The following is a 22349-nucleotide window of genomic DNA, read 5'->3' on the forward strand; positions in this document are numbered from 1 at the left end:
AACAACAACAACAATCTACTTCATCTTTTGTTCTTGCCTATCTTGGAAAAATTCCTAGAAAGTGCAACATACAAATTGTCTTCAGTAGTTTAACTATTTTTATACATGTTTGCATTAGAATCTGTCTACATCATAAAATTATTGCTTTGTAGGAGAGCCTGGAAAGTCATTTTTACTCTGGTTGAGATAGTATATGCTGGATCTCATATAAATATTTTAAAAAGACAAAAATTAAATGCAATTGAACAGCTGGTAACTCTAACAATTTCTGTGGCATGTATTGTGTTTTCATTAACATAGAATTCTTTTCATCAATTTAGATAATTCAATTGGTAGGCAGTTAACCAACTTGCTCAGGGTTCATACCTATTGAGTAATAATAAAAAGTTCAATCAATGAAACTGAAATTGCATATTAAGCCTTGTCACAAAAGAATCAAACAACACTACTATTATTCTAAAACATAATATTGATACAGTTGCTTCAATTAAGAAATAACCTTATAGACTGTATTCGTAATCTGACTGTGAGTAAGCAACAAAGAGGATCTAATTAAAGGACCATACTTTACAATCTTTTCCATAATACATTGAGATTAAAGCAGACTTTTGTTTGCAGGAAATTTGTGCTGATGCTAACATTCTTCATGATTTTCTTCATGTCTGAACAGGTTTATGTTGTGCAGAATGCAAAAATAGTGGTTGCATTTTGATAGGTTTCATATATATCCGAGCAATTTTCAATAAAATCTACTCTGATGGTATTAACATAGACACGACTTCAAATTTCTAATATCCTAATGTTACTGGGAAGTGCAGAAATCCTGGGTCCTTTGTCTTTCTTGGGAGAAAGAATTTGGCCAAGAGACAATTTAGCCATAAAAGAGAATTTATTGAAGGAAAATAGAGAGCAGAGTTTATTTAAAGATACAGCACCCTTTGAAGGACGAGGCACAGCTGGCTGCTGAAAGAGAGTGAGCCAGCAGCCCTCCAGAGAGCTCTGCATTGGGGTTTTTATGATGTCAGAATCTTTTTTTAAGTTCCTACCTCGGTCTGGGCTTCTTTTGTCTAGTTTTTTCCATTTCTGCCTTTCTCCACATAGTTCCCATCCCAGGTTTGTGGGACTCTCCCTTACTGTTGATTAATGAGCATGCTTCAGCTTGTGTTGACTACAAATTTTAGGTAATGGTTGCCTTGCTAATTACTGCTACCCAAGGAAGGTTATATAGCTGTTAAATCTATACTTGTTGCGCATGTGCATTTCTTAGGAAATTCTCCTTTGCCCTTTCTCCTCCATATCAGTATGTAGCTAGCTACAGTTTGACGGTTTGACTGCAGAGTGAGCCGTTACTGGGCATCTTAAGAGGCGTTCCTTTTTGCATAGGTATTTTCTCTTTTCCTTGCTTACACTTGACTAATTGCCCGCCCACTTCATCATTAGAGATACTATTAACATGCAGATTTTGGGTGGTCCCTGGGAGTGAGTGAGGCTTCCCAGACCTTCTTTTCTCAGGGCTTCCTCTCCTGCTCACGTATATCTATCTGCCTACTCTAACGCTAATACTTTTGCTAAAAACAAACAAATGGAAACAGTTATCTCATTCATGTTAGGCAAAAGAATCAGACTTGATAGGCTCCCATGAACACCAATATTCAACTATATTATTAATCCAACATCTTCCTGGGCTGGCTACTTGGGCAACACAGGACTGAATATCTACTTAGATGATGGAGATGAGCAAAGGGTCTCAGGGAGTAGCATTTGATCTGGAAGTTGTAGATTTCAGTAAGATTTTGTTAGGAGTGTTTGGTAGGGAGTAGGCTCTTGGACAGACAGCAGAACATTTCCACAGGTCTAAACATACTTTGGTAAGCCTGGGAAATGCCAAGTGCTCTGAAGTGAGTTTGGAGTCCAAGTTGGTGAGAATGAAATTAGATGAGACTTTAAATATTTTTATAAGAAAGGATGGACCAACAGACGTGTTTAAACAGAAGGGAAAAAGGTTATATCTAAAGTTATAAAAGATCAGACTGGCCTCTGAATGGAGCATCAGTGAGCTGGAAAACAGGAAAGCCAGTTAGAATCCTATACTATCAATCCAGGTAAAAATTAATAGACACCTGAATTTAGGCAAAAGTCAGGAAAATATTCTCTCGAATTTAATAGCCATTTCCACCACCCTCCTGGCCCATTTTCATCCTTCACATTCATATTTCTTAGAGGGAGAGAGTACATACTTCATTATTATTCTTTCTTTTCCAACTTCTGAGTAAAATAGTTCTTGTCTTCTTTTAAATTCTGTGGCTCCTGACCCACAGTATCGCACTGAGAATCCAATGAAAGAGCACATTTGAACATATATACTAACATGTATAAACTATCTATTTTATATATGTATATCTACATATATAACATACAGTTCAGTTGCTTTCGTTTTTTAGGATTTAGTATTATTTTTAAGAACATGTCTTCAAAATAATCCCATTCCAACCACTCTCATGATACATATTTACCAACTGTCCATTTAAATGTTTTCACTTTAATGTCTCTTGTCCCTTGAAACTTAATTTGTATAACATGAAACTCAGTCAGTTGCTTCTGAAGTTCCTATGACCATGAATGGTGCATCCATTCTTCTAGTAACTCAGACTGGAAGGTCTAGCTGACTATGTATGCAACCTCTGCAAAACTTCACACCTGTCCTCTTTTTCATTTTTAAATCCACCACCATTATATAGGCCACAAAATCTCTCCTAGGAACTACATCCAGAACCATTTACCTGTTGGATATGCTTCTTCCTGCACACTACCTAATAAGATGAAACTTCCTGAAGTTCTCCTCATAATTAGTCCCCTGCTCAAGAACCTCCAATTGCATTTAAAAGTGCAACCTGCTTTTCTAGTCACAATTCCTGCTTCTTGCCTTTAAAAAGTTTATAATAAAGCCAAACTGGGTGCTTTCTTCACTGAATTTAATGCCTTGGGTTTTCCTGACTTTGGATATGCTCTTTCTAAAGTATGGTGGAATATCATCTCCATATGAAGATTTTTTTGTGATATTCTTCTTCCCACTACCAAATAGGGTTTCAGTCACCATTAAAAGTTCATAGTACTTTAATTCATTCTCTTTAAGTTTTCTACTTGAATTTACATCTTGATAAGTAATTGTCTTAACATAAAAAATTCACTATATTGTAAACTCTTTGTGGGAAGAGATTGTTGTCCATAATTAATACTAGCACAGAGACGTGCATGCAGAAGCAGTTCAATAAACATCATATTTATATTTACTTAATTTTATGGACATGCCCTCAAAGCACATATTTTCCCAGCCTAGCTGCATTTGCTCTATTTTGGTTGAACATGCAACATTCGCTCATGCAACTTTTTGTCTTTCATTGTTAACATCACCACCATTATGTTCATCATCAATAAAAATTCATTGAATTAATGCAAATGCAAGACATTCCTATTTTAGTAGAGTTGTATGTAGTCAGCAGAGAATCAATACAAATAATAACTTGCACTCCAGAACTTCACTGATTGTGATGGTCAAAGTTAAGTATGGTTTGGCAATATTGGCAATGCATTTAAATCATGAAATATCTTCAGGTACCCCTCATTTTGATGGAATTTAGAAGTTTAGGCACTGCAATGCTTTTGTTTGGAGATGCAGCTCAGTTCTTGTTAGTTTAGCCTTTTTACTTGTTGTTTTGTTGTTGTTGTTGTTACCAGCTGGTATGTTGCACAATATGCAGTTGATTCTCCTTATTCATGGTAGTTATATTCTATCACATTGCTGAAAACACTGAATTAGCAAATGCTGAACTATTGCTCCTAGGGGAAATACAAAATTAGGTTTCTGCAAACTCTGGTCACAATATTTTTGGCAACCGATCAATACATAACTTTGTTTTACATATGTTTCTGTTCAAAGGCAACTAAATTTAATGTATATTGTTGATTTATTAAAATTAAAGTCACATCCAACAGTGTTTTAACTCAGGCCCAAAGGAAGCTTGTCTAACATACACATAGCATTTTGTCTATAAAGCACATTGCTACCTTCTTGTGCTTATGAATGCTAAACAGCACTTCCTATACTTTGGGGCCATTTTGAGCAAACAAATAAATAAATACATAAATAAATAACCAAAAAAAGTACAAAAATGCAAAATGTATGGCACAAAAAAGGCCTTGCAGAGGATACTTGTTTACAGTCTCAGAGCTGCAATAAGAAGATGGAGCATTGCCTTGTCTAATGTTCAATGGGAACATGCAAGTTGGGCAATCAGATTTTTCACCACTATGCGCCATGTACACTAATTCCCACAGAAGTGCTGGCAGTATTGATTGGGGAATTACAAATAAATTTTAGTATGTAGGTGAACTTACAAATATGGAATATATGATAATGAGGATTGACTGTACTAAAGACAATTCAACCATGAGACACCAAAGATAACATGTTATTAGGTTGGTGCAAAAGTAATTGTAGTCTTTGCTAGTACTGGTTTTTGTTTTCTTTTGTTTTGTTTTTATGCCTATCCTCTGAGGCCTCTCTCCTTTGCTTGTATGTATTTATTTAGAGACAGAGTCTCACTCTATCACCCAGGCTGGGGTGCAGTGGCATGATCTCAGTTCACTGCAACCTTGCCTCCCAGGTTCAAGCAATTCTCGTGCCTCAGCCTCCCGGTAGCTGGGACTACAATCACGTGCCACCACTCCCAACTAATTTTTGTATATTTTTTTAGTAGAAATGGGTTTTTTGCATGTTGACCAGGCTGGTATTGAACTCCTGACCTCAAGTAATCCACCTGCCTCCACCTCCCAAAGTGCTGGGATTACAGGCGTGAGCCACCATGCCCAGCCCTGCCATTACTTTGAATGGCAAAAATTGCAATTACTTTTGCACCAACCTATTATTAGTTCTTCAGTGAGGTTGAAATAATGTTTTTAACTTTTTCACCATTTTTCAGCTTGCATTTTACACTAGTGGTAAGAAGCTGTTTACAGTTTCCAGATACATTTGTTCTTACAAGCCTCTACATTTTTTATTGCATGGCTCCCTCTGCCTGGAATGCTGCAGTCCTATTTTCTCTCATTACTTAATTTTCATGAAATCTTTAAAGCTCAATTCAGCATAATCTCCTCCAGGAAGCCTACTTCCAAGCTGACCAAGGGTACTCTGAATTTTTGCATTCCTCTATTTCGCACTTGGAATTTAACAGATTTTTCTGTCACCTCTACATTGAGAACTTCTTAATAAGGCCTGTATTTACAATTTTGTAGACTTAATATCTAGCACAATGCCTGGCTGATAATAGGTGATAAATATTGACTTGAACTGAGCTGAATGAGGAAAAGCATTGGAAAAAAACTGCTAATTTAAAAAAGGATGATAATTCAACTTAAATATGTTTTTAAAAAACCTAGGACTGAATTAAACAAATTTAAATTAAAGATTACAGTGAGGAACAAAGTATAAATTTGACTGATTTAAGAAAGGAAAGATTTTGTGTGCTCAAGTACAGAAGAAAAAAATGACTTACACTCATCATATAATACAAATCAGATGAGTCAGCTGCATAAAGCAATTATTTATAAAGGAAACATTATGCTGGAATATATTAATAGCAGTATGACTAGCTTATCATGAGTGAGTAGTAATCTTTCTTCCATATTTGGCAATAATCAAGCCTTTCCTAAAGTATTTATGAAAGTTGTAGAGAAATTGGAGCACATTCAAAGAAGATCAACAAAAATGAAAATAAGACTATTAGAAAAGATGAAAGGGACTCCAGGACTCCAAGCAGGGCAGAGTACAGCAAGAAAGATCATGAATTAAAACTTGTCATCAAGCCCAGCCCAATACTTGGCACAAAGCTCAATAAGAAACTTTTTGATTAATTAAAGTACTTAAATTGAGTCTCAAAGGACAAAGATCAGTAGTCCTACATTAGCATAGTGGCCAAAACTGTATGAAATATATTAAAATTCAAGAAATAGATTAAAAGTTATTTGAAGGAGAATCTCCTGATGGTACCAAGCAATTAAATACTGGAACAAAAACTTCAGGGGAATCATGAAATATTTCTGCATCCATATCAATTAGAATCATTTAGATGATAAACCGCTTTGAATGGTGTAAGTTTAGCCTAGAAACAGAGAGCTGGGCTAGTTGCCCTTTTAACCACTCTCTCAGAATGATAATGTTGATTGGTATACCTAAAAATCTGTTACTATAGTTTTATTTAATCAATTTAACCTGTATGTTAAAGAAAGAAAGAAACAAGAAAGAAAGAAATATTGATTGGGAGAGTAGACTATATCTCTTGTATAAATAGAAAAAATAATTATTTTTATAGTGTCTATTAAGAACATAATTTCCAGGCCCTATGATTCTGGCTTTATATGCTTCATCTCCTTTAATCCTAAAATAATCTGAGAAAGGTACTATTGTAACCACTTCCATGGATAATTTTAAGCAAATTAATCTAAGTCGCAGGAATTAAGAGAAAGAGTGAAGATTGCAATATAGATTTTTTTGACTCCAGAACACAGATTCTTAACATTTTCTATTCTAGTCCATTCTTTTCTATTCTATTTTATTCTCTATTCACCCATTTATTCAAAAAGTATTTATTGAAGCATCAACTGCACATCATGCTTTTTACAGGTGCAAGGGTATAGACTGGGTTCCCCAGGAAACAAAGTCTGAGATGGTTTGCCTGCAGGAAGTTTATTGAGGAATTCTCTCAGGAACAACATTTGGAGGGAAGTGAAAGAAGCAGATGTTGGCAGAGGGAGAGCTGAATCATAGCACAGTTGCAAAAAAGACCTCCACCTTTGAGCTGAGCTCATGAGCTTGAGCTCCATGCACCTTGAACATTGTCCTTAAATGTGGCAAGGAGTCTTGGCCTTCATACTCTCATCTACCAGTCATGGAATGGTGGCTTCTCCCAGGGGAAGCACTTACCTTGCTGAGGTATATCCTATTTGGCCAAGGGCATTTACAGGGAAGAGATTCAACTGTGGGCCCACTCCTAAGTGGATACCACAATGCACCAAAACAGAAGAGTACCTACCCTCATGATGCTTATTTACCAGTGGGGAATGGGATAAACTATCAATTAATCAGTATGTTGTTTTGTATTTTTCCTATGGCAGATGGTGAAATGTTGTAAGGAGAAAAAGATGAGAAGAGGTAGTTTAAAAGGAGAGGGCTGAGTGTGATAATATTTAAGTAAAGCTTCATTGAGAAGGTGATATTTGAGCAGATTTGAAAGAGATGAGGAGGAGATACATGAGTACATATGGGGGAAGATCATCGTTGGTGGGGAGAATAGCTCCATGCACACACTCCAAGAGGGAGCATGCCTAGAATGGTTGAGGCACTGCAAGGAGGTCAGCTGGCCAGTGTGGATAACAGCCTAAAAGTAACAGAATTATAAGAGATAAAAGTCAAAGAAATAATAAGAGACAGAAGCCTAAATAATGCAGGAACTCTATGACACATTAAGGACTTTGCTATTTATTCTGAATGAGGGAAGTCCTTTGAGAGTTTTGAGGAGGGGTGTGAATGATCTGACAAATTTTAGAGGGCTCCCTCTTATGTGTTAAGAACAGACTCCAGGGAGATGGCAAAAATAAAGTATGAGTTGAACTACTGCAATAGTTCAGGCAAGAATTGGTGGTAGCTTATGCCAAAGTGGTAATCGTGAAGATGGTGAGAAGTAGTTAGATTCTGGACACATTTAGAAGATGGAATCAGCAGAATTTGCTAATCACAGCTCCACAATTTACTGTTTAGCCTTAAGCAAATTAGTTAATTTCTTAGAGCCTTAAAATCTTCTCCTTAAAATAGGGATAATATGTCCATTCTACAGAGCATATTGTGAGGCTTAAATTGAAAAGATATGTGATGTGCTTGGCATTGTGCCTGAAATACAGCAGATGTCCAATAAACACGACTTTCTCTCCTATCTTGTGACTTATATTTTTCACTGTGCTTTTTCTTTTATCACTACATGTGGTCTTAAAAAAATACTCTAAGGTACCAGAATACCTCAATAATACCTTAAAAATAAAATACTCTAAGGTGCAATACTCTAAAATACCAAATCAACCTTGATTTATAAATAAGGCAATCAATACCATTAATTTAAATGATTTATATAAAATTGCATCTAAAGTTAATGAAAACATCTCCGGACTTAACTCCCCATGCAGTGTACATTCGAGTGTAGAGTGAGATTTCTTACACGTTGATGTTTGAATCTTTTCAGATATCTCAGAAGAAATTAAACTCACTCTGGTGGATTTTAAAAGAGTGCTCTCCAAATTTTAAATTTTAAAGGTTTCTTTTAAAGAAACATATGCTATCCCAGCTGTCTACATCTAATAAAGCAACCACTGACATAAGGGGGAGAAAAATGGAATATAACATTTCAGAGGTTTTTCAGATACACTGGGGGCTTTTGAATAATATGAATGCCATTAAATCAAGTTAAAATGTATGTATAGGAATTATGGAAGGGTGAAAGTCTCTAAAAGGCACATAGTATCTAAGACTTTCAAAGGCAATACTGTCTACAATGCATATATTATTAATGAACTAGAAATATCACAGGTTATTAAAAACAAAATCTCAGTTGTTTCAGCTATTGACACATTTAAAATAATGTGTTTTTCAAAAGATTCTTATATAAGATTTTATTATAACAAGATTTATAATCTTGTTCATCTAACTTTTATTCACTATGTGAATAATTATGCAGAGTACCAGTGCATATCTCTGTGTGTTATACTTGCTCCTGGTTAGAACTAGAAGTATTGCAGCATTCTGTTGGTAATATTGCCACCAAAAAAAATTTTATTGAAGGCCACAATGGTCAAAATCTGTGGTAGCTCTCCTCACACCGGGTACCAACTGTGGTAGCACTCTTATATAGGCCTAAGACTAACCTTCTTCCTACCACAGATGCTTAACTGCCTCCTACTGGGGGGTCGGCAGAAGTTTATTACCCTCAAATGGTGTTTGCTTTAGGCCTCAGGACCTGACCTTTAATCTTCACCCTCTAGTGGTATTTACTCACGACCCTTTAATCTTTACTAAATAAATGCAAGTCTCACCAATGAAGGCTGAGTTGCAACTGTTTACAGGACTCTGCTGGAGTCTGTAAGTGGCTCGGACACACTCAGTTGGACTGGTAAAGCCGAATATCTGTGTGTCTGTGTACTTGATTCATCAGTCCCTGGGTCAAGGGTCTGCAAGGGACAGAACCCCCGCAGCTGTTGCCCCCACGAGAGGAGCGCTACCAGAAAAATCAGTTAAAAAAAAAAAAAAGTAACAGTATTATTAGACTTGCTAATAACTAATGCTTTGCTTTCAAGTTGAGTCAATAACTTAAGTAAAACAATTTTTCATATAACTGATTGATCATGAGAGCTAATATTTTCTGTTATTCATTGTATGACTTAGTTTTCAAAGTCAACTTAGTTTCTGGCACAAATAATTCTAATCTTAATTTGCTCACAAAGGGCAAAATTAATGAGCCAGGGCTGAAAAGAAAGAATACGGGCTCCCCAAGCTGTCTACTCCCTCTTGATAGTCTTTCTTCTGTTGGGCAAGTCCAAATAAAGACCTAATGAAAGGAGCGTTATGAAAGGCCCAAGTGAGCCTCACTATCAGAATCATTTGGAGGTTTATTAAACATACAAATTCTTATACCACACCCACCCGTCCAAAATCAGAATCTCTAGGGTGGGACCTAGAAATATTACTCAAGATTTTAGATGGTGTTGGTCTACAGAACTCTCCACCCCAAATCAACAGAATATACATTCTTCTCAGCACCACATCGCACTTATTCTAAAATTGACCACATAATTGGAAGTAAAACACTCCTCAGCAAATGAAAGAGAACAGAAATCATAACAGTCTCTTAGACCGCAGTGCAATCAAATTAGAAGTCGGGATTAAGAACTCACTCAAAGGCGCACAACTACATGGAAACTGAACAACCTGCTCCTGAATGACTACTGGGTAAATAACGAAATTAAGGCAGAAATAAATAAGTTCTTTGAAACCAATGAGAACAAAGACACAATGTACCAGAATCTCTGGGACACAGATAAAACAGTATTTACAGGAAAATTTATAGCACTAAATGCCCACAGGAGAAAGTAGAAAAGCTCCAAAATCAACACCCTAACATCAAAATTTAAATAAATAGAGAAGGAAGTGCAAACAAATTCAAAAGCTAGCAGAACACAAAAAATAACTAAGATTGGAGCAGAAGTGAAGGAGATAGAGACACGAAAAGGCCTTCAAAAAATCAATGAACCCAGGAGCTGTTTTTCTGAAAAGATTAACAAAATAGATAGACTGCTAGCCAGACTAATAAAGAAGAGAGAAGAATGAAATAGATACAATAAAAAATGATAAAGGACATATAACCACTGATTCCACAGAAATACAAACTACTATCAGAGAATACTATAAATACTTCTATGCAAATAAACTAGAAAATCTAGAAGAAATGGACAAATTCCTGGACAGATACACCCTCCCAAGACTAAACCAGGAAGAAGTTGAATCCCTGAATAAACCAATAATAAGTTCTGAAATTGAGGCAGTAATTAGTAGCCTCCCAACCAAAAACAGGCCCAGGACCAGACAGATTCATGGCCCAATTCTACCAGAATTACAAGGAGGAGCTAATAACGTTCCTTCTGTAACTATTCCAAACAACAGAAAAAGAGGGAATCCTCCCTAACTCATTTTATGAAGCCAGCATCATCCTGATGCCAAAACCTGGCAGAGACACAAGAACAAAAACAAAAATTTCAGGCCAATATCCCTAATGAACATCGATGCAAAAATCCTCAATAAAATACTGGCAAACTGAATCTTGCAGCACATCAAAAAGCTTATCCACACAGCCAAGTTGGCTTCATCCCTGGGATGGAAGGCTGGTTCAACATATGCAAATCAATAAACGTAATCCATCACATAAACAGAACCAATCACAAAAACCACATGATTATCTCAATAGATGCATAAAAGGCCTTCCAACATCCCTTCATGCTGAAAACTCTCAATAAACTGGGTATTGATGGAATGTATCTCAAAACATTAAGAGTTATTTATGACAAACTCACAGCCAATATACTGTATGGGCAAAAGCTGGAAGCATTCTGTTTGAAAACTGTCACAAGACAAGGATGCCCTTTCTCACCACTCCTATTCAACATAGTATTGGAAGTTCTGGCCAGGGCAATCAGGCCAGAAATAAAGGGTATTCAAATAGGAAGAGAGAAAGTCAAATTGTCTCTGTTTGCAGATGACATGATTGTATAATTAGAAAATCCCGTCGTCTCAGCCCCAAATCTCCTTAAGCTGATAAGCAACTTCAGCAAAGTCTCAGCATACAAAATCAATGTGCAAAAATCACAATCATTCCTATACACCAATAACAGACAAACAAAGAGGCAAATCATGAGTGAACTCTCATTCACAATTGTTGCAAAGAGAATAAAGTACCTAGGAATACAACTTACAAGGAAAGTGTAGGACCTCTTCAAGGAGAACTGCATACCACTCCTCAAGGAAATAAGAAAGGACACACACAAATGGACAAACATTCCATGCTCATGGATAGGAAGAATCAATATCATGAAAATGGGCATACTGCCTTAAGTAATTTATAGATTCAATGCCACCCCCATCAAGCTACCATGGACTTTCATCACAGAATTAGAAAAAACTACTTTAAATTTCATATGGTACCAAAAAAATCACATGCATAGCCAAGACAATCCTAAGCAAAAAGAACAAAGCTGGAGGCATCACACTACCTGATTTCAAGCTATACTGCAAGGCTACAGTAACAAAAACAACCTTGTACTGGTACCAAAATAGATATATAGACCAATGGAGCAGAACAGAGGCTTCATCCCTGGGATGCAAGGCTCGTTCAACATATGCAAATCAATAAACATAATCCATCACATAAAGAGAACCAATCACAAAAAACACATGATTATCTCAATAGATGCATAAAAGGCCTTCAAACAGAATGCTTCCAGCTTTTGCCCTTCATATTTGCTGTGAGTTTGTCATAAATAGCTCTTATTGTTTTGAGATACATTCCTTCAATACCTAGTTTATTGAGAGTTTTTAATCACATGAAGGGATGTTGAATTAACTCCACACATTTACAACCATCTGATCTTTGACAAAGCTGACAAAAACAAGCAATGGAGAAAGGATTCCCTATTTAATAAATAGTGTTGGGAAAATGGGTAGCAATATGCAGAAAACTGAAACTGGACCCCTTCCTTATACCTTATACAAAAATTAATTCAAGATGGATTAAATATTTAAATATAAGACCTAAAACCATAAAAGCCCTAGAAGAAAACCTGGGCAATAATACCATTCAGGACATGGGCATAGGGAAAGACTTCATGACTAAAACACCAAAAGCAATGGCAACGAAAGCCAAAATTGACAAATGGGATCTAATTAAACTAAAGAGCTTGTGCACAGCAAAACAAACTATCATCAGAGTGGATATCCAGAATCTACAAGGAACTTAAACAAATTTACAAGAAAAAACAAATGACCCCATCAAAAAGTGGGTGAAGGATATTATTGGAGGAACCTGCCCCCAATATTTCAACATAGGTTCTTTCTATTTTCCATAAGTGTTGGCTAGCTGAGAAATAAAGAGAGACAGTACAAATAGAGGAATTTTACAGCTGGGCAGCCAGGGGTGACATCACATATCGATAGGACTGTGATGCCCACCTGAGTCTCAGACCAGCAAGTTTTTATTAAGGGTTTCAAAAGGGGAGGGGGTGTAAGAACAGAGAGTAGGTACAAAGATCACATGCTTCAAAGAGCAAAAAGCAGAACCACTAATAAGGGTCTAACAAAGATCACATGCTTCTGAGGGAACAGGACAAAGGGCAAAAGCAGAACCACTGATAAGGGTCTATGTACAGCGGTGCATGTATTGTCTTGATAAACATCTTAGACAACAGAAAGCAGAGTTCGAGAGCAGAGAACCAGTCTTGACCACAAATTTACCAGGGTGGAGTTTTTCCCCACCCTATTAAGCCTGAGGGTTCTGCAGGAGACCAGGGCGTATCTCAGTCCTTATCTCAACTGCATAAGACATACATTCCCAGAGTGGCCGTTTATAGACCTCCCCCTAGGAATGCATTCCTTTCCCAGGATATTAATCTTAATATTCCTTGCTAGGAAAAGAATTTAGTGATATCTTTCCTACTTGCACGTCCATTTATAAGCTCTCTGCAAGAAGAAAAATATGGCTCTTTTTGCCCAACCCTGCAAGCAAACAGATGTTATGGTTGTCTTCCCTTGTTCCATAAAAATCGCTCTCATTCTGTTCTTTTTCAAGGTGCACTGATTTCATATTGTTCAAACACACATGTTTTACAATCACTTTATACAATTAACACAATTATCACAGTGGTCCTGAGGTGACGTACATCAGTTTATGAAGATAACAGGATTAAGAGATTAAAGTAAAGTCAGGCATAAGTAATTATAAAAGTATTATTTGGGGACGATAAATATCCATATTAATATGAAATCTTCACAATTTATGTTCCTCTGCTGTGGCTCCAGCTGGTCCCTCTGTTTGGGTTCCCTGACTTCCCATAACAGGATATGAATAGACACTTCTCAAAAGAAGACATTTATGCAGCCAACAAACATATGAAAAAAGGCACATTATCACTGGTCATTAGAGAAATGCAAACCAAAACCACAGTGAGATTCCATCTCATGCCAGTTAGAATGGTGATCATTAAAAAGTTAGGAAACAATAGATGCTGGAGAGGTTGTGGAGAAATAGAAAATGTTTACACTGTTGGTGGGAGTATGAATTAGTTCAACCATTGTGGAAGACAGTGTGGCAATTCCTCAAGGATATAGAACCAGAAATACCATTTGACCCAGCAATCCAACTACTGGGTATATATCCAAAGGATTATAAATCATTCTACTATAAAGACACATGCACACATATGTTTATTGCAGCACTATTCACAATAGCAAAGATTTGGAACCAACCGAAATGCCCATCAATGATAGACTGGATAAAGAAAATGTGGCCATATACACCATGGAATAATATGCAGCCATAAAAAAGGATGAATTGCTGTCCTTTGCAGGGACATGAATGAAGCTGGAAACCATCATTCTCAGCAAACACAGGAACAGAAAACCAAACATCACATGTTCTCACTCATAAATAGGAGTTGAACAATTAGAATGCATGGACCCAGGGAGAGGAACATCACACACTGGGGCCTGTTGGGGGGTATGGGGCTAGGGGAGGGATAGCATTAGGAGAAATACCTAATGTAGATGATGGGTTGATGGGTGCAGAAAACCACCATGGCACTTGTATACCTATGTAACAAACCTGCATGTTCTGCATATATATCCCAGAACTTAAGTATTTTTTAAAAAGAAAGATTTTAGATGGTATTTTCTTTTTATAATATAATATCATATATTTATTATTTTTCCATAATTTATTGGGGTACAGGTGGTATTTAGTTACATGAGTAAGTTATTTAATGGTTATTTGTGAGATTTTGGTGCACTCATTACCAGAACAGTATACAATGAACCATATTTGTAGTGTCTTATCCCTGAATTGTGCCCCTGTAAACATCCATGTCCAAGTATTCTTTTTGAATAATGACTTATTTTCCTCTGCGTAGATATGCAGTAGTGGGATTGCTGGATCAAATGGTAGTTCTACTTTTAGTTCTTTAAGGAATCTCCACTGTTTTACACAGTGGCTGTACTAGTTTACATTCCCATCAGCAGTGTAGAAGTGTTCCCTGTTCACCGCATCCATGCCAACATCTACTGTTTTTTGATTTTTTGATTATGGCCATTCTTGCAGGGGTAAGGTGGTATCTCATTATGATTTTGATTTGAATTTCCTTGATCATTAGTGATATTGAGCATTTTTTCATATGTTTGTCATTTGTATATCTTCTTTTGAGAATTGTCTGTTTACATCTTTAGACCACTTTTTGATGGGATTGTTTGTTTTTTTCTTACTGATTTGTTTGAGTTCACTGTAGATTCTGGACATTAGTCCTTTGTCAGATGTATAGATTGTGAAGATTTTCTCCCTCTCTGTGGGTTGTCTGTTTACTCTGCTGACTGTTCATTTTGCCGTGCAAAAGCTCTTTAGTTTAATTAGGTCCCAGCTATTTATCTTTGTTTTTATTGCATTTCCTTTTGGGTTCTTGGTCATGAATTCCTTGCCTAAGTCAATGTCTAAAAGGTTTTTCCCAATGTTATCTTTCAGAATTGTTATAGTTTCAGGTCTTAGGTGTAACACCTTAATCCATCTTGAGTTGATTTTTGTATAAGGTGAGAGATGAGGATCCAGTTTAATTCTCCTACATGTGGCTAGCCTACCATCCCAGCACCATTTGCTGAAAAGGGTGTCCTTTCCCCACTCTATGTTTTTGTTTGCTTTGTCAAAGATCAGTTGGCTGTAAGTATGGGGGTTTATTTCTGGGTTCTCTATTCTGTTCCATTGGTCTATATGCCTATTTTTATACCAATACCATGCTGATTTGATTACTATGGCCTTACAGTATATTTTGAAATCAAGTAGTGTGATGCCTCCAGATTTGTTCTGTTTGCTTACTCTTACTTTGGCTATATAGGCTCTTTTTTGGTTCCATATGAATTTTAGAATTGTTTTTTTCTAGTTCTATGAAGAATAATGGTGATATTTTGATGGGGATTGCAGTGAATTTGTAGATTGCTTTTGGCAGTATGGTCATTTTCACAGTATTGATTCTATCCATCTATGAGCATGGGATGTGTTTAAATTTGTTTGTGTTGTCTATGATTTCTTTCAGCAGTGTTTTGTAGTTTTCCTTGTAGAGGTCTTTCAACTCCTTCATTAGGCATATTCCTAAGTATTTTATTTTTTCTGCAGCTATTGTAAAAGGGGTTGAGTTCTTGATTTGATTCTCTTTTTGGTCACTGTTGGTGTATAGAAGAGCTACTAGTTTGTGTACATTAATCTTGTATCCAGAAACTTTGCTGAATTCTGTTTTCAGTTCTAGGAGCTTTCTGGAGGAGTCCTTAGGGTTTTCAAGGTAAATGATCATATCATCAGCAAACAGTGATAGTTTGACTCCCTCATTGCTGATTTGGATGCCTTTTATTTCTTTCTCTTGTCTCATTGCTCTGGCTAGGACTTCCAGTAGTATGTTTAAGAGGAGTAGTGAGAGTGGGCACCCTTGTCTTGTTCCAGTTCTCAGAGGGAATGCTTTCAAGTTTTCCCCATTCAGTATTGTGTTGACTATGGGTTTGTCACAGATGGTTTTTATTATATTAAGGTATGTCCCTTGTTTGTCGATTTTGCTAAGAGTTTTAATCATAAAGGGATGCTGTGCTTTTAGAATGCTTTTTCTGCATCTATTGAGATGATTATGTGATTTTTGTTTTTAATTCTCTTTATGTGGTATATCACATTTATTGACTTGCATATGTTAAACCATCCCTGCATCCCTGGTATGAAACTCATTGGATTATGGTGGATTATATTTTTGACATATTGTTGGATTTGGTTAGCTAGTATTTTGTTAAGGATTTTAGCATCAATGTTCATCAAGGATATCGGTCAGTAGTTTTATTTTTTGGTTATGTCCTTTCCCGGTTTTAGTATTAGGGTGATGCTGGCTTCACACAATAAATTAAGGCAGGTTTCTTCTTTCTCTATCCTGTGGAATACTGTCAAAAGGATTGCTACAAATTCTTCTTTGAATATCTACTAGAATTCTGCTGTGAATCCATCTGGTCCTGGACTTTATTTTGTTGGTAATTTTAAAAATTACCACTTTAATCTCGCTGCTTATTATTGACCTGTTGAGGGTATCTAATTCTTTCTGATTTAAGCTAGGAGGTTATATTTTTCCAGGAATCTATTCATCCCTTCTAGATTTTCTAGTTTATGTGCATAAAGGTGTTTATAGTAACATTGAGTGATCTTTTCTATTTCAGTGGTGTCAGTTGCAATATCTCCTGTTTTGTTTCTTAGTGAGGTTATTTGGATTTTCTCTCCTCTTTTCTTGGTTAATCTTACAATGGTCTATCAATTTTATTTATCTTTTCATTTATCTTTTTGTATTTTCATTGCTGTTGCTGTTTCAATTTCATTGAGTTCTGCTCTGATCTTGGTAATTTCCTTTCTTCTGCTGGGTTGGAGATTGGTTTGTTCTTGTTTTTCTAATTCCTTGAGGTGTGACCTTAGAATGTCAGTTTATGCCCTTTAAGTCTTTTTGATGTAGGCACTTAGGGCTATGAAACTTTCCTCTTAGCACTGCCTTTGCTGTATCCCAGAGGTTTTGATAGGTTGTGTCATTGCTGTCATTCAGTTTGAAGAATTTTTTGTTATCTTTATTTCGTTTTTGACCTAATCCTCATTTGGGAACAAGTTATTTAATTTCCATGTATTTGCATTGTTTCTGAAGGTTCCTTTTTGAGTTGATTTCCAGCTTTATTCCACTGTGGTCTGACAGAGTGCTGATATAATTTCAATTTTCTTAAATTTATTGAGGCTCATTTTATGGCCTATCATATTGTCTATCTTGGAGAAAGTTCCACGTGCTGTTGAACAGAACGTGTACTCTGCAGTTGTTGGATGAAATGTTCTGTATGTATCCGTTAAGTCCATTTGTTCCAAGGTATAGTTTAAATCCATTGTTTCTTTGTTGACTTTCTGTCTTGATGACCTGTCTAGTGTTGTCATTGGAGTACTGAAGTCCCCCACTATTGTTGTGTTGCCGCCTATCTCATTTCTTAGATTTACTAGTAATTGTTTTATAAATTTGGGAACTCCAGTGTTAGGTGTGCATATGTTTAGGATTGTGATATTTTTCTACTGGACAAGGGCTTTTACCATTATATAATGCCCCTCTGTCTCTTTTAATTGCTGTTGCTTTAAAATTTGTTTTGTCTGATATAAGAACAGCTACCCCTGCTAATTTTTGGCACCCATTTGCATGAAATGCCTTTTTCCTCCCCTTTATGTGAGTCCTTATGTGTTAGGTGAGTCTCCTGAAGGCAACAGATAGTTGGTGGGTGAGTTCTTATCCATTCTGCAGTTCTGTATCTTTTAACTGAAGCATTTAGATCATTTACATTCAATATTAGTATTGAAATACGAGGTACCATTGCATTCATTGTGCTTTTTGTTGCCTGTGTACTTTGGGATTTTTGTTTTATGTTTTTGCTTTTTAATATTTATTTTTGTTTTATATGTCCTGTGTGATTTATGCTTCAAAGAGGTTCTGTTTTGATGTGTTTCCAGGATTTGTTTCAAGATTTAGAGCTCCTTTTGGCAGTTCTCATAGTGGTGGCTTGGTAATGGCGAATTCTCTCAGCATTTGTTTGTCTGAAAGCAACTGCATATTTCTTTCTTATATGATGCTTAGTTTTGCAGGTTACAAAATTCTTGGCTAATTGTTTGGAGGCTGAAGATAGGGCCCCAAATCTCTTCTAGCTTGTAGAGTTTCTCCTGAGAAATCTGCTGTTAATCTGATAGGTTTTTCTTTATAGGTTACCTGGTGCTTCCGTCTGACAGCTCTTAAGCTGATAACATCAGATGAAGCTCTTAATCTGATGACAATGTGCCTAGGCAAAGATCTTTCTGCAATGAATTTTTCAGGTCTTCTTTGTGCTTCTTGTATTTGGATGTCTAGGCCTCTAGCAAGGTCATGGAAGTTTTCCTCGATTATTCCCCTGAATATGTTTCCCAAGCTTTTAGAATTATCTTCTTCCTCAGGAACACTGATTATTCTTAAGTTTGGTTGTTTAACATAATCCAAGACTTATTGGAGACTTTGTTCATATTTTCTCCTTATTTTTTCTTTGTCTTTGTTGGATTGGGTTAATTTGAATACTTCGTCTTCGAGCTCTGAATTTCTTTCCTCTACTTGTTCAATTCTATTGCTGAGACTTTCCAGAGCATTTCACATTTCTAAGAGTGTGTCCAAAGTTTCCTGTATTTTTAATTGTTTTTTCTTTAAGCTATCTATTTCCTTGAATATCTCTCCCTTCACTTCTTGTATCATTTTTTTTTTATTTCCTTGTGTTGGGCTTTATCTTTCTCTCATCCTTCCCTGATGAGCTTAATAACTAACCTCCTGAATTCTTTTTCAGGTAAATCAGGGATTTCTTCTTGGTTTGGATCCATTGCTGGTGAACTAGTGTGATTTTTGGGGGGTGTCAAGAAGCTTTGTTTTGTCATATTACCAGGCTTGGTTTTCTGGTTCCTTTTCATTTGGGTAGGCTCTGTTGGAGGGAAGGTCTAGGGCTGAAGGCTGTTGTTCAGAGGCTGTTGTTCAGATTCTTTTGTCTCATGGGGTGTTCCCTTGATGTAGTACTCTCCCCTTTATCCTGTGGATGTGACCTCCTGTGAGCCAAACTACAGTGATTGTTGTGTCTTTTCTGGGTCTAGCCACCCAGAGAGTCCTGGCTCTGGGCTGGTACTGGGGGCTGTCTGCAGAGTCCTGTGATGTGAACCATCTATGGGTCTCTCAGCTGTGGATACCAGTGCCTGCTCCAGTGGAGGTGGTGGTGGGGTGCAATGAACTCTGAGTGTTCTTAGCTTTGGTGGTTGAATTCTCTTTTTTTGTGTTGGTTGGCCTCCTGCCAGGGGGTGGCGCTTTCCAGAAAGCATCAGCTGTAGTAGTGTGGAGAGGTACCAGCAGTGGGCGGGGCCCTATAACTCCTGAGATTATATGCTCTTTTTCTTCTGCTACTAAGTTGGATAGGGAAGGACCATCAGGTGGGGGCAGGGCTAGGTGTGTCTGAGCTCAGACTTTCCTTGGGTGGCTCTTGCTGCAGCTGCTGTTGGGGAAGGGGGTGAGATTCCCAGGTCACTGAAGTTGTGTACCTAGAAGGATTATGGCAGCCTCTGCTGAGTCATGCAGGTTTTCCAGGAAGTGGGGAAAAGCCAGCAGTTGCAGGCCTTACCCAGCTCCCACACAAACCAAAGGGCCTGTCTCACTCCCACCGTGCCCCCGCACAACGGACCCAAGTCTGTTTCCAGGCAGAGAGCAAGTTGGGCTTGAAAACTTGCCTGAGGCTACCTGCCTCCCAGCTGTGAAAGAAAAGGGCTTGGTTCTTCCCATGCCTGTGGAGTCTGCACACCAGATATGTGCCCTCCCCCAAGTTCTGGCCAGAAGGCTTCTCACCTTGTTCAAATTGTTACAAATTTCAGCTAGAGAATTCTTTCTCTGTGTGGAGTTTTACCCCCTGCTCCTCTGGTCACCCTCCCTATGGATCCCTGCGGTGCCAGGCAGGAATGGCCTGCTAGGGGATGCAGCAAGCTCCCAGGGCCTTTCTGCTGCTTCCTCTACCCCTGTATTTCACTCAGCTGTCTAAATTGACTCAGCTGCAGGTAAAGTCAGAAACTTGTCCTGCAAATGGACCTTCAGCTTCTCCAGTGGGGGTGTGTGTTTGGGAGAGAAGGGTCTCCCTTTCTCAGTTCTGCAGCTGGGGCCTTCACAATATTCGGGGTGTTTCACAGGTCCTGCAGGGGCAGTCTGCTTCATTCAGAGGGTCTGTGGGTCCTCTCGGGATTGCTGGTTTGTTCTCACAGTCGATCTGGAGCTAAAATTCATAAAGTGAGTTTCCACAAGATGCTCTGTCCTGAGCTATAATCTAGTCCTTCCTCCTGTCTGCCATGATCACTTCTAGATCACTTTTAAATTCTTAGATGGTATTTTCACATACTAAAGTTTGAGAGTCACAAATCCTAACTTCAAAAATAACACAAGTCATTGAAATTTGTTAATGCACAATTACCTTATATGTAAATTGGGGATAACTGCATTCACCTCATAAGATCACTGTGAAGATTAAATCAGATAAAACCAAGATAAAGCACATGAAAGATGCAATGTTTGGTACTATTTTTTGTCATTATTATTGACTTCGAGTTTATGGTTTCCTGGGCCAGTTCAATGGAAGAGAAGAGATAAGATATTTTGAAAGACAAGAGACAATATATTTTTAAGAAAGCAATTCGAGTAAGATTGTGAAATGTATACATTACTGATTACAGTGAAGCCAGAAAAATTTGGCAGAGTGAAATAAAAATGAGTTCTGGAGGGTCTGAGACTCTTAACAATTTCAATTTCAAAGAAAATTTGTAATGAACTTATCTGGAGAGTTAGCAGGATGGAGAGTGGAAAGAAAGCCTGTGCTCCTTCACCTTAAATTTCCAGAATCAAAGTGTGTGTGCATGTTTGTGTGTCAGTAGTATGCATATAAATTTGTTGGAAATGTGATAATACTATCAAACGTACATGAAATCTACTACAAAGATACAAAACATATGACATTGGGCATTTGATATGTGATGATTTAAAATCCTTGAGAGAAAATAAAATCCTATCTCTATTGCATCCAAATAATCTTTTTCTCTCCCCTAAAAAGTTGTGTCAGTCTTTAGGACAGTAAAGGGTTAGAGAACACAACAGGGGAAAATTGTCAAAGAACAGGAGGTTAAAATGTAAGATTTCCTAGTTCTAGTGCCTCTTGGCTATGTCAAGGTGCAAGATATAACCTCAAAATTAAGTTATTAAAGTGGAGTTGAAGAGCAATGGGGCTGCGGTCAAAGGCCCATGACAGAGATTGTTGCATGGATTTTCAACATAGCTGGAGGATGACAAGGTTTGAGGGTGAGAAGAAGATTGTACTCTAGAGGCAAAGAAATAATCAGTGAAAGGGGGAATAGAATACAGGAGGCTGACTGATGAAAAGTCGTAGAGTGTAGTGGAACCACAGTCAGGATATGCACCTCATTGACATTAGGTAGAAAGAGTAATGCTTTATAAGTGAGTAAGCATTGTGAAGTTGAAAATTCTTCCTGCTTCCCTTTCCTCCAGTTCCCATGAGCATGAGAGAAGAAGCAATGCATGCTCCGGCAGATTCCTAGGAACCAAATACCTCTGAGGAGCACCAGATTTCAGTAAGACAGAGATCTGATCTGTAAAATGGTTGAGAATGTGGGGAAAGCCATTTATTGTGGAAGGGGCAGGCACAATTTCTTGACTGCTCTCAGTGCCCTCAAATAGAGCCTCACTCTATAAAAGGGACCCTGCTTTTGGGGCTTAATGCTCTGTGGACATATCTTGAAATTCTTAACAAAATTATCTTGGAATTTGTGTTCTGTAAATGGAATCTGATGGAATATTAGTGGATGTGCCAGAACTTGGAATCTTGGCTCACCTGTGGTACTGCCTTTCCACTGCTT

At 37.4% G+C, this 22349-nt stretch overlaps 1 protein-coding gene and 1 pseudogene across 3 annotated transcripts in view; one reads left to right on the forward strand and one right to left on the reverse strand.

Moving 5' to 3' along the window:
• The window catches only part of CCER1 (coiled-coil glutamate rich protein 1), a 51185-nt gene that overhangs the window by 12558 nt on the left and 16278 nt on the right, over nt 1–22349 (reverse strand). Inside the window, exons 4-5 of one of the 3 annotated variants that reach the window (XM_055095979.1) lie at nt 20897–20940; nt 2238–2325 (exon numbers count right to left, since the gene is read on the reverse strand). The exons of 1 other annotated variant lie outside the window; for it this stretch is intronic. The gene's annotated coding sequence lies outside the window, so the exon portion shown is untranslated. The remainder of the gene's footprint in view (nt 1–2237; nt 2326–20896; nt 20941–22349) is intronic. One more of the 3 variants, XM_055095978.1, reaches the window with a different exon arrangement.
• LOC100971724 (putative uncharacterized protein encoded by LINC00615) overlaps nt 1330–22349 on the forward strand; it is a 29902-nt pseudogene continuing 8882 nt past the window's right edge.

This window comes from Pan paniscus, chromosome 10 (assembly GCF_029289425.2).
Source record: "Pan paniscus chromosome 10, NHGRI_mPanPan1-v2.0_pri, whole genome shotgun sequence".
Classification (NCBI taxonomy): Eukaryota; Metazoa; Chordata; class Mammalia; order Primates; family Hominidae; genus Pan; species Pan paniscus.